This window comes from Cucurbita maxima, unplaced genomic scaffold, assembly GCF_002738345.1.
Source record: "Cucurbita maxima cultivar Rimu unplaced genomic scaffold, Cmax_1.0 Cma_Scf00080, whole genome shotgun sequence".
Classification (NCBI taxonomy): Eukaryota; Viridiplantae; Streptophyta; class Magnoliopsida; order Cucurbitales; family Cucurbitaceae; genus Cucurbita; species Cucurbita maxima.
In genome coordinates, this window is record NW_019272096.1 from 63,108 (window position 1) to 74,837 (window position 11,730).

At 35.7% G+C, this 11,730-nt stretch overlaps 1 pseudogene; it reads right to left on the minus strand.

Annotated features, from left to right (window-relative positions):
* Nucleotides 1–696: 696 nt before the first annotated feature.
* LOC111472633 lies at nucleotides 697–4,644 on the minus strand (annotated as a pseudogene).
* Nucleotides 4,645–11,730: the final 7,086 nt, after the last annotated feature.

The window sequence follows — 11,730 nt, forward strand, 5'->3', positions numbered from 1 at the left end:
ACACAAGAATTTGCAAAGAAAGTTTAGCTCTCAACAAAGCTAAAATAGAAATTCTATTCTTAATTCCAAAATCTGATGTCTAATCAAAGAAAAGAAGGCTTTATATAGCCCTTACAACCTTAACCTATGGATATATAACTCCCAAATTAAATGAGCTAGTAAATGAAAAATACCCATAACCTTCATATTAAAATGGCTAGTTAATGGTGAAATATAGTAACCTATGTGGGTTACAATATAACCTTAACTTCTATATTTAAAACTAGCTTAAATATGACAAACAAATATTTAAACTATAATAAAATAATGCAATCAATAAAATGTGCTTATAGACTCATCCTTGGACTAGTTTCATAAATTCAGTGGAGTTCATTAAATGCAACTTAAAGTGCATTTAATTCATCTCTTTCTTGAAGCTCAACTTTGCACAACATATAAGGGAGGTCTCCAGCGTTTTCTAGAATTTCCTTTGATGAGCTCACCATAGCTTGAATATAAATGTATAAGGTTTGTTGTAGCTTCTTAGCTCTCGTCCTTGTAATTGGACCTTCAGGTATGAAAATTCCTTGGCCGTGGTTCATATCATTCTCCCCCTCTTGAAAAAGATTCGTCCTCGAATCAAAGCCATCACCTACATCAAAAGTCCAAATCAACAACATTAAAAGTTGTACTAACACCGTACTTACCTGGTAAATCAATTTTATAAGCATTGTCGTTGATACGCTCAAGAACTTGAAAAGGTCCATCTCCTCGTGGTAAAAGCTTAGATTTTCTTTGAGTAGGAAATCTTTATTTTCGAAAATGCACCCAAACCCAATCTCCTGGCTTGAAGATGACAAACTTACGTCCTTTATTAATTCGGGTGGCAACCTTGGAATTTTGTTTCTCAATTTGTTCTTTCACTTGCTTGTGAAGTTTATGAACAAACTCAACCTTGGCATTTGCATCAAAATTCACAAACTCTTTTGACGGTATGGGCAACAAGTCAAGGGGGGTTAAAGGATTAAAGCCATAAACAATTTCAAAAGGTGTGCATTTAGTAGTGCTGAACAATCCTATTATATGCAAATTCTATAAAGGGCAAACAATTCTCCCAAGTCTTAAGATTCTTATCAATAATAGCCCTAAGCATAGCAGTCATGGTTCTGTTAACAACTTCAGTTTGTCCATCCGTTTGAGGATGACAAGTAGTTGAATATATTAGCTTAGTTCCTAACTTACCCCATAAAACACGCCAAAAGTGGTTTAAAAATTTTACATCACGATCACTAACGATGCTTTTAGGAATGCCATGCAATCGTACAACTTCCCTAAAGAACAGGTCTGCAATATGTTTTGCATCATCATTTTGTGACAAGGAATAAAATGAGCCATTTTACTAAATCGATCAACCACAACAAAGATGCTATCATAACCTTTCCTAGTCCTAGGTCAACCTAAAACAAAATCCATTGATATATCAATCCAAGGATCATTAGGAACCGGTAATGGGGAGTATAAACCATGTGGTTGAAGCCTAGACTTGGCTTGTTTACATGCTATGCAACGAGCACAAACTTTATGAACATCATGTCTCATTTTAGGCCAAAAAAAATGTTAAGAGAGCATATCATAAGTTTTAGAAACTCCATGGTGTGCCATTAAACCACCTCCATGAGCTTCCCTCACAAGTAGCTCACGGATGGAACAAGATGGTATGCAAAGTTTGCCTTTTCGGAACAAAAATCCATCTAACAACAAGTAATTATCCACAATGAGTCCTTTTTCACAAGATTCAACAAAAGGAGCAAAGAACATGTCATGTTGATACAAATCCTTTATGTGTTCAAAACCCAACAACCTAGCATTCAAAGTATTGAGAAGAACATACCTTCGTGATAATGCATCTGCAACAATGTTCTCCTTACCTTGTTTATATTTTATGACATAAGGGAATGTTTCAATAAATTCTAACCACTTAGCATGTCGTCTGTTGAGTTTATTTTGTACTCGCAAATGCTTTAAACTTTCATGATCCGTATGAATAATGAACTCCTTAGGCCAAAGATAATGTTGCCAGGTTTGCAATGCACGAACCAAAGCATAAAGCTCTTTGTCATAAGTTGGATACCTCAAAGATGCATCAGTCAACTTCTCACTAAAGAACATCAAAGGTCTTTGATTTTGCATTAATACAACACCTATCCCTACTCCACTAGCATCACATTCAATTTCAAAAGTAGACTCAAAATTAGGTAATGCAAGCAAGGGAGCAGAACTCAATTTTTCTTTCAAAGTATTAAAAGCAAGTTCTTGATCTTTTTCCCATATAAAGGATACATTTTTCTTAACAAGTTCATTCAAGGGTGAAGCAATTGTACTAAAATTCTTAATAAACCTACGGTAGAAACTTGCAAGACCATCAAAACTTCTTACCTCACTTACATTTTTAGGTGTAGGTCAATCTTTTATAGCCTTCACTTTCTCCTCGTCAACCTCAACACCATTAGATGAAACTACAAACCCAAGAAAGTTAACTTTTTCCATGCAAAAGCTACATTTCTTTAAATTTACGTACAAACATTCGTTTCTTAAAGTAGTCAAAACATTGAGTACATGGGTAATATGATCATCTAAAGATTTAGAGTAAACAAGGATGTCATCAAAATAAACAACCACAAACTTACCTAAGTATTCTCGTAAGACATGGTTCATTAGTCTCATGAATGTACTAGGTGCATTAGTTAATCCAAAAGGCATAACCAACCATTCATAAAGACCATACTTGGTTTTAAAAGCTGTTTTTCACTCATCCCCAATATGCATGCGAATTTGATGATAACCTGATTTTAAATCAATCTTAGTAAAAAGACTACATCCATGCAATTCATCAAGCATATCATCTAATCTGGGAATTGGATGCCTATACTTTTAGTTATCTTGTTTATAGCCCTACAATCAACACACATACGCCAAGAACCATCTTTCTTAGGTACAAGAATAACTGGAACAGAACAAGGACTCAAACTTTCACGTACATACCCTTTAGCAAGGAGTTCACTTACTTGCCTTTGTATCTCTTAAGCCTCCTTTGGATTAGTCCTATAAGCTGGTCGGTTTGGAATGGGCGCGCCAGGAATGAAGTCAATCTTGTGTTCAATCCCTCTAAGTGGTGGCAAACTACTAGGCTTCTCCTCGGAAAATAAATCTTCAAACTCTTGCAAAAGCACAACAAAATCACTAGGCAATGAAGGGTTAAGCATGTTAGTAAAGTAACAAGATCCCTTGCACATAAGTACAAGAATAGTCTGGTTAGAGATCAAAACATTCCTAGCCTCACTTGATCTAACATACAAGCTTACTGATTTGGCTTTTCTCTCTTTTTTTTTCTCTAGGCTGAGTGTTACTCTCTTGCTTTTCCCTCAAGCTCTTTTTTTCACTTGATTCTTTTTCAATCTCTGCTTTTGCATCAGCCTCTTGCCTTTTCTTTTCAAGTTTGCAATGATCAATAAATACATCTTTTGGAGACAATGGAATAAGAGTAGTTTTTCTACCGTTGTGAGTAAAAGAGTATCGATTTGCATACCCATCATACATTACCCGACGATCAAATTGCCAAGGCCTCCCAAGTAGTAAATCTCCAACATGCATGGATACAACATCACATAAAACATCATCAACATATTTTCCAATAGTAAAGAAAACAAGAGTTTGTTGAGTTACCCGTACTTTCCCACAATCATTCAACCATTGAAGCTTGTAGGGTCTTGGATGTGATTGTGTCTTTAAATTAAGTCTTTTGACTAGAATGAAACTCACAACATTGGTGCAACTACCGCTATCAATTACAACACTACATGGTACAGATTGAACAAGACACCGAGTTTGCAACAAGTTCTCCCTTTGGTCTAGGCCGTCCTCCTTAATATGGGTGTTTAGAGCTCGTCGAGTAACCAAAGATATATGTGTAGGGTCCTCTTCACTAAACTCCTCACTCTCATCAGTTTCCTCATTTATGTCGTCATGTGCCTCGTCATCCGTAACAATTTCTCCCTCCTTGATGGTCATAATTCTTGCATTTGGGCAATCTCTACTATAGTGTCCTACCCCTTGACATCTCCAACACTTTAAATCTCTATTTCGAACATTAGACTTTTCTACTTTTTCTTTCCCTGTTCTCGAACTCTCCCCTTTCTCAAATTTAGCTTGAGTCTTCTCATTAATCTCTTGATTTCTATGCGTATAATCAATGTTCTTACTATCCATTTTTCATGTAGAAGTAGAATTGGAAAAAGTTTTAGAAGAATACCGTTGAGACCTTCGTTGGATTTGCCTCTCGATCGTAATTGCAATGTGCAACAACTCCTCAATATTAGAATAAGGCTGTAAATCAGTCTTGTCTGCAATCTCTGTGTTTAACCCATTAAGAAACCGCGCCATGAGAGCTTCCATGTCCTCATCGAGTTCAAGTCGATCCATCAATGTATCCATCTCCTTGTAATAATCCTCCACAGATTTGCGTCCTTGTTTCAATGCTTGAAGCTTTTGCGCCATGTCCCGGTGAAAATATTGTGGAACAAAACGCTTCCTCATGGACTCTTTGAACTCGACCCATGAATCAATTGGTGCTTCAAGATTTCTTCTCCTACTTGACATCAATTTATCCCACCAAATTTGAGCATATTGTTTGAATTGAGCAATGCATAACAGTACCTTCTTTTCATCACTAAAATTACGACAGTTGAACACCGACTCCACCGTTTTCTCCCATTGAAGGTACTCCTCTGGATCAGTTTTTCCATAAAACTTGAGAAGTTTTAATTTGATGCTCCCCACGTTACGATCAATTCTATCATCATAAGGAACTCGTTGTTATAAATTATGATACCTTCTTCCATGGTCTCTCCCTTGCATCAAGCCATGACCAACCACATGTGGATTATCCTCGTGGTGATCAGAATTGTCGCCCTCATATGTATCGGTTGAGGGCGTAGGTAGTGGAATCCTCTGTCGAGCTTGATTTTGAATCTCCAATCTGCCTATTCGATCAGTCAACGCTTTTATTCCTCGAATTAGTCTTTCCATGGTTCGTTGTTGGGCTTCTCTCAATCATGCATCAGTAATGTCAGTATTGTCCTCTGGATTTTCCATGCTACAAAAAAAAAAAAAAGGTAAAAGAAAAAAAAAAGGACCTCACAAGCACTCCCTCACGTGTATTCACTCGTAAATGTAGTTCACTCGTGTTTAGCACTCAACACTCGAATCAATATGTCACTCCCTTACAAACTCACCCTCACAATTGAGCACACACAAATCACACTCCAAAAAATAAATTGGGATGTGAGACAAGCTATGTTATAGAGCTAAGTGCAATTCAAAGTGAATAGACAGCACACTCAAGACATACACAAGGGTATTTAAGGAGTAATCCGAATAACGACAAAGAAACGAATTAAAGAAAGAAAATGATTAAGGACTAATGTAGACGTAGTAACATATGAGAGTTACATATAATAATCAAGGGGAAAAAAAAAGACATTTAACATCAATATGCTTTCTTTCTTTCAATGGTTTTTTTTTTTTCTTCTGATTGGCAAAATATAATCAATTTACCAACAAGAAAATTGATTTAGAAGATCTTAAAGAAGAACAAAGTGTTGATAAGATCCAGATCTAACACTTTAAAGAACATAAGATTTTTTTTTTTTTTTTGTTATATATTTTTGTGATAGAACATGAACATTCTACACAAACTGAGAGAAAAAAAAATTATAAGAGAATTAAAAGAGATAAGCACAATGAAACATATATCCGATCTTGAGCCTGAAGCTCTGATACCAAATGATATGGGTATCGGTTCCAAGGGAAAGTATGGAACGGATTACCTTGATGATCAAGATCAAGAGTAAAGAAAACTCGTTTCTAAACTCGTGATTCGAATCACTCCACAAGAGGTTTGATCAATACCACTTGAATGACTCTACATGCAAGTTCTAAACACAAGAATTTGCAAAGAAAGTTTAGCTCTCAACAAAGCTAAAATAGAAATTCTATTCTTAATTTCAAAATCTGATGTCTAATCAAAGAAAAGAAGGCTTTATATAGCCCTTACAACCTTAACCTATGGATATATAACTCCCAAATTAAATGCGCTAGTAAATGAAAAATACCCATAACCTCCATATTAAAATGGCTAGTTAATGGTGGAATATAGTAACCTATGTGGGTTACAATATAACCTTAACTCCTATATTTAAAAACCTCCATATTAAAATGGCTAGTTAATGGTGGAATATAGTAACCTATGTGGGTTACAATATAACCTTAACTCCTATATTTAAAACTAGCTTAAATATGACAAACAAATATTTAAACTATAATAAAATAATGCAATTAATAAAATGTGCTTATTGACTCATCCTTAGACTAGTTTCGTAAATTCAGTGGAGTTCATTAAATACAACTTAAAGTGCATTTAATTCATCTCTTTTTTGAAGCTCAACTTTGCACAACATATAAGGGAGGTCTCCAGCGTCTTCTAGAATTTCCTTTGATGAGCTCACCATAGCTTGAATATAACTGTATAAGGTTTGTTGTAGCTTCTTAGCTCTCGTCCTTGTAATTGGACCTTCAGGTATGGAAATTCCTTGGTTGTGGTTCATATCAGACTCAAATCAACAACATTAAAAGTTGTACTAACACCGTACTTACCTGGTAAATCAATTTTATAAGCATTGTCGTCGATACGCTCAAGAACTTGAAAAGGTCCATCTCCACGTGGTAAAAGCTTAGATTTTCTTTAAGTAGGAAATCTTTCTTTTCGGAAATGCACCCAAACCCAATCTCCTTGCTTGAAGATGACAAACTTACGTCCTTTATTAATTCGGGTGGCAACCTTGGAATTTTGTTTCTCAATTTGTTCTTTCACTTGCTTGTGCAGTTTATGAACAAACTCAACCTTGGCATTTGCATCAAAATTCACAAACTCCTTTGACGATATGGGTAACAAGTCAAGGGGGGTTAAAGGATTAAAGCCATAAACAATTTCAAAAGGTGTGCATTTAGTAGTGCTATGAACAACCCTATTATATGCAAATTCTATAAAGGGCAAACAATCCTCCCAAGTCTTAAGATTCTTATCAATAATAGCCCTAAGCATAGCAATCATGGTTCTGTTAACAACTTCAGTTTGTCCATCCGTTTGAGGATGACAAGTAGTTGAATATATTAGCTTAGTTCCTAACTTACCCCATAAAACATGCCAAAAGTGGCTTAAAAATTTTACATCACCATCACTAACGATGCTTTTAGGAATGCCATGCAATCGTACAACTTCTCTAAAGAACAAGTCTGCAATATGTTTTGCATCATCAGTTTTGTGACAAGGAATAAAATGAGCCATTTTAATAAATCAATCAACCACAACAAAGATGCTATCATAACCTTTCCTAGTCCTAGGTAAACCTAAAACAAAATCCATTGATATATCAATACAAGGACCATTAGGAACCGGTAATGGGGAGTATAAACCATGTGGATGAAGCCTAGACTTAGCTTGTTTACATGCTATGCAAAGAGCACAAACTTTATGAACATCATGTCTCATTTTAGGCCAAAAAAAAAATGTTCAGAGAGCATATCATAAGTTTTAGAAACTCCATGGTGTGCCATTAAACCACCTCCATGAGCTTCCCTCACAAGTAGCTCACGGATGAAACAAGATGGTATGCAAAGTTTGCCTTTTCGGAACAAAAATTCATCTAACAACAACTAATTATCCACAATGAGTCCTTTTTCACAAGATTCAACAAAAGGAGCAAAGAACATGTCATGTTGATACAAATCCTTTATGTGTTCAAAACCTAACAACCTAGCATTCAAAGTATCGAGGAGGACATACCTTCGTGATAATGCATCTGCAACAATGTTCTCCTTGCCTTGTTTATATTTTATGACATAAGAGAATGTTTCAATAAATTCTAACCACTTAGCATGTCGTCTGTTGAGTTTATTTTGTACTCTCAAATGCTTTAAGCTTTCATGATCCGTATGAATAATGAACTCCTTAGGCGAAAGATAATGTTGCCAGGTTTGCAATGCACGAACCAAAGCATAAAGCTCTTTGTCATAAGTTGGATACCTCAAATATGCACCAGTCAACTTCTCACTAAAGAACATTAAAGGTCTTTGATTTTTCATTAATACAGCACCTATCCCTACTCCACTAGCATCACATTCAATTTCAAAAGTAGACTCAAAATTAGGTAATGCAAGCAAGGGAGCAGAACTCAATTTTTCTTTCAAAGTATTAAAAGCAAGTTCTTGATCTTTTTTCCATATAAAGGATACATTTTTCTTAACAAGTTCATTCAAGGGTGAAGCAATTGTACTAAAATTCTTATTAAACCTACGGTACAAACTTGCAAGACCATGAAAACTTCTTACCTCACTTACATTTTTAGGTGTAGGCCAATCTTTTATAGCCTTCACTTTCTCCTCGTCAACCTCAACACCATTAGATGAAACTACAAACCCAAGAAAGTTAACTTTTTCCATGCAAAAGCTACATTTCTTTAAATTTACGTACAAACATTCATTTCTTAAAGTAGTCAAAACATTGCGTACATGGGTAATATGATCATCTAAAGATTTAGAGTAAACAAGGATGTCATCAAAATAAACAACCACAAACTTACCTAAGTATTCTCGTAAGACATGGTTCATTAGTCTCATGAATGTACTAGGTGCATTAGTTAATCCAAAAGGCATAACCAACCATTCATAAAGACCATACTTGGTTTTAAAAGCTGTTTTCCACTCATCCCCAATATGCATGCGAATTTGATGATAACCCGATTTTAAATCAATCTTAGTAAAAAGACTACATCCATGCAATTCATCAAGCATATCATCTAATCTGGGAATTGGATGCCTATACTTTATAGTTACAAGAATAACTGGAACAGAACAAGGACTCAAACTTTCACGTACATACCCTTTAGCAAGGAGTTCACTTACTTGCCTTTGTATCTCTTCAGCCTCCTTTGGATTAGTCCTATAAGCTGGTCGGTTTGGAATGGGCGCGCCAGGAATGAAGTCAATCTTATGTTCAATCTCTCTAAGTGGTGGCAAACTATTAGGCTTCTCCTCGGAAAATAAATCTTCAAACTCTTGCAAAAGCACAACAAAATCACTAGGCAAAGAAGGGTTAAGCATGGAAAAGTAACAAGATCCCTTGTACATAAGTACAAGAATAGTCTGGTTAGAGATCAAAACATTCCTAGCCTCACTTGATCTAACATACAAGCTTACTGATTTGGCTTTTCTCTCTTTTTTTTTCTCTAGGCTGAGTGTTACTCTCTTGCTTTTCCTTCAAGCTCTTTTTTACACTTGATTCTTTTTCAATCTCTGCTTTTGCATCAGCCTCTTGCCTTTTCTTTTCAAGTTTGTAATGATCAATAAATACATCTTTTGGAGACAATGGAATAAGAGTAGTTTTTCTACCGTTGTGAGTAAAAGAGTATCGATTTGCATACCCATCATACATTACCCGACGATCAAATTGTCAAGGCTTCCCCAGTAGTAAATCTCCAACATGCATGGATACAACATCACATAAAACATCATCAACATAGTTTCCAATAGTAAAAGAAACAAGAGTTTGTTAACTACCGCTATCAATTACAACACTACAAGGTACAGATTGAACAAGACACCGAGTTTGAAACAAGTCCCTTTGGTCTAGGTCGTTCAATTTCTCCCTCCTTGATGGTCATAATTCTTGCATTTGGGCAATCTCTACTATAGTGTCCTACCCCTTGACATCTCCAACACTTTAAATCTCTATTTCGAACATTAGACTTTTCTACTTTTTCTTTNCTCAAATTTAGCTTGAGGCTTCTCATTAATCTCTTGATTTCTATGCTTATAATCAATGTTCTTACTATCCCTTTTCCATGTAGAAGTAGAATTGGGAAAAGTTTTAGAAGAATACCGTTGAGACCTTGTTCAATTTGCCTCTCGATTTTAATTGCAATGTGCAACAACTCCTCAATATTAGAATAAGGCTGTAAATTAGTCTTGTCCACAATCTCTGTGTTTAACCCATTAAGAAACCGTGCCATGAGAGCCTCCATGTCCTCATCGAGTTCAAGTCAATCCATCAATGTATCCATCTCCTTGTAATAATCCTCCACAGATTTGCGTCCTTGTTTCAATGCTTGAAGCTTTTGCGCCATGTCCCGGTGAAAATATTGTGGAACAAAACGCTTCCTCATGGACTCATTGAACTCGACCCATGAATCAATTGGTGCTTCAATATTTCTTCCCTACTTGACATCAATTTATCCCACCAAATTTGAGCATATTGTTTGAATTGAGCAATGCATAACAGTACCTTCTTTTCATCACTAAAATTATGACAGTTGAACACCAACTCCACCGTTTTCTCCCATTGAAGGTACTCCTCTGGATCGATTTTGCCATAAAACTTGGGAAGTTTTAATTTGATACTCCCCACGTTACGATCAATTCTATCATCATAAGAAACTCGTTGTTGTAAATTATGATACCTTCTTCCATGGTCTCTCCCTCAAATGTTTAGGGATTATGTGGCAAGCATGCATGCTTGAGTTAACCAAATTTTGACACCTCAAAATTCCACTAACATGTATTTTTCCATTAAATGAAGTCAACATTTTGACTTTCTTCATTTTGATTCAACCATCAAATTTAATTATTAATTCAAATTAAAGTAATATTAAATGATTAATTAAACTATTTAATTAATACTTAATATTAATTCAAATGCCAATCCCAATTAATTCCGACACATATTTGATTAAGATATTTAAATCTTATTTAAATATTTCAGATTCTCTCTTTTTGTTTAATTCGTAAATAAAACAAAAATGCGGTTAAATATATCATATATATGTAGCGCATTCTCTCTAATTTGAATTCGAACACTTCGAACTCACTCATCACACTGTTCTATGGTTTAGTTCGATATGAGCTAGAAGAGGAACCTAATGGACCTATAGATCATGCACTTCCCTCACTATAGATATATTTCTGTCCATTTGATATAACCATGATTAGTAAGTCGATTCTTCACAGGTTGTTCGTAACTAGAGCTGGGTCAATTTACTGTTTTACCCCTGAAGTTACTTTTTGTTTCTTATGTCTCATTGATCATCTAATAAACAATTGGTTTGTGGTCCAACCAATAAACTGAATCCCTCTCAGGCCAAGGAGAGGGTGGGGCCCTTTGTTAAAGACTTGGAGTCAGTACTTAAAGGAACTACCTCTCTTTTATCCCTAATCTCAAGCAAGTGTTCTTGCCTTGAGATAGTTGATCAACAAGAATCATTCAAGCTAGACATGATCGATCTTGCTTGTGGAGTGATTCGAATCTCAAACAATGTTCTTGCCCTGAGATATTCGATCAACAAGGTAATCCAAATCTTACTCTCGTTGTAGTGGTTCCTTATCTTATCAATACTCGTGAGAGAGTGTTGTGAGGTCCATCGTATTTCCATAACTTATTTTTTGCAGCAAAGTTTCACAAATAGATTCGAGGATGAATTCTCTTGAAGAAGNTTTGTCTGATGCCATACAACACCGACCCGAGAATCTCAAGTAGCCTCTCTATCGGGTCGGGTTCTGAAGTTAAAGGACCCGGAGTCATCACAGCCCAACTCGTTCGAACATCCGACCAGACATCTTACTCTCTCACCCTCACGGGAATCT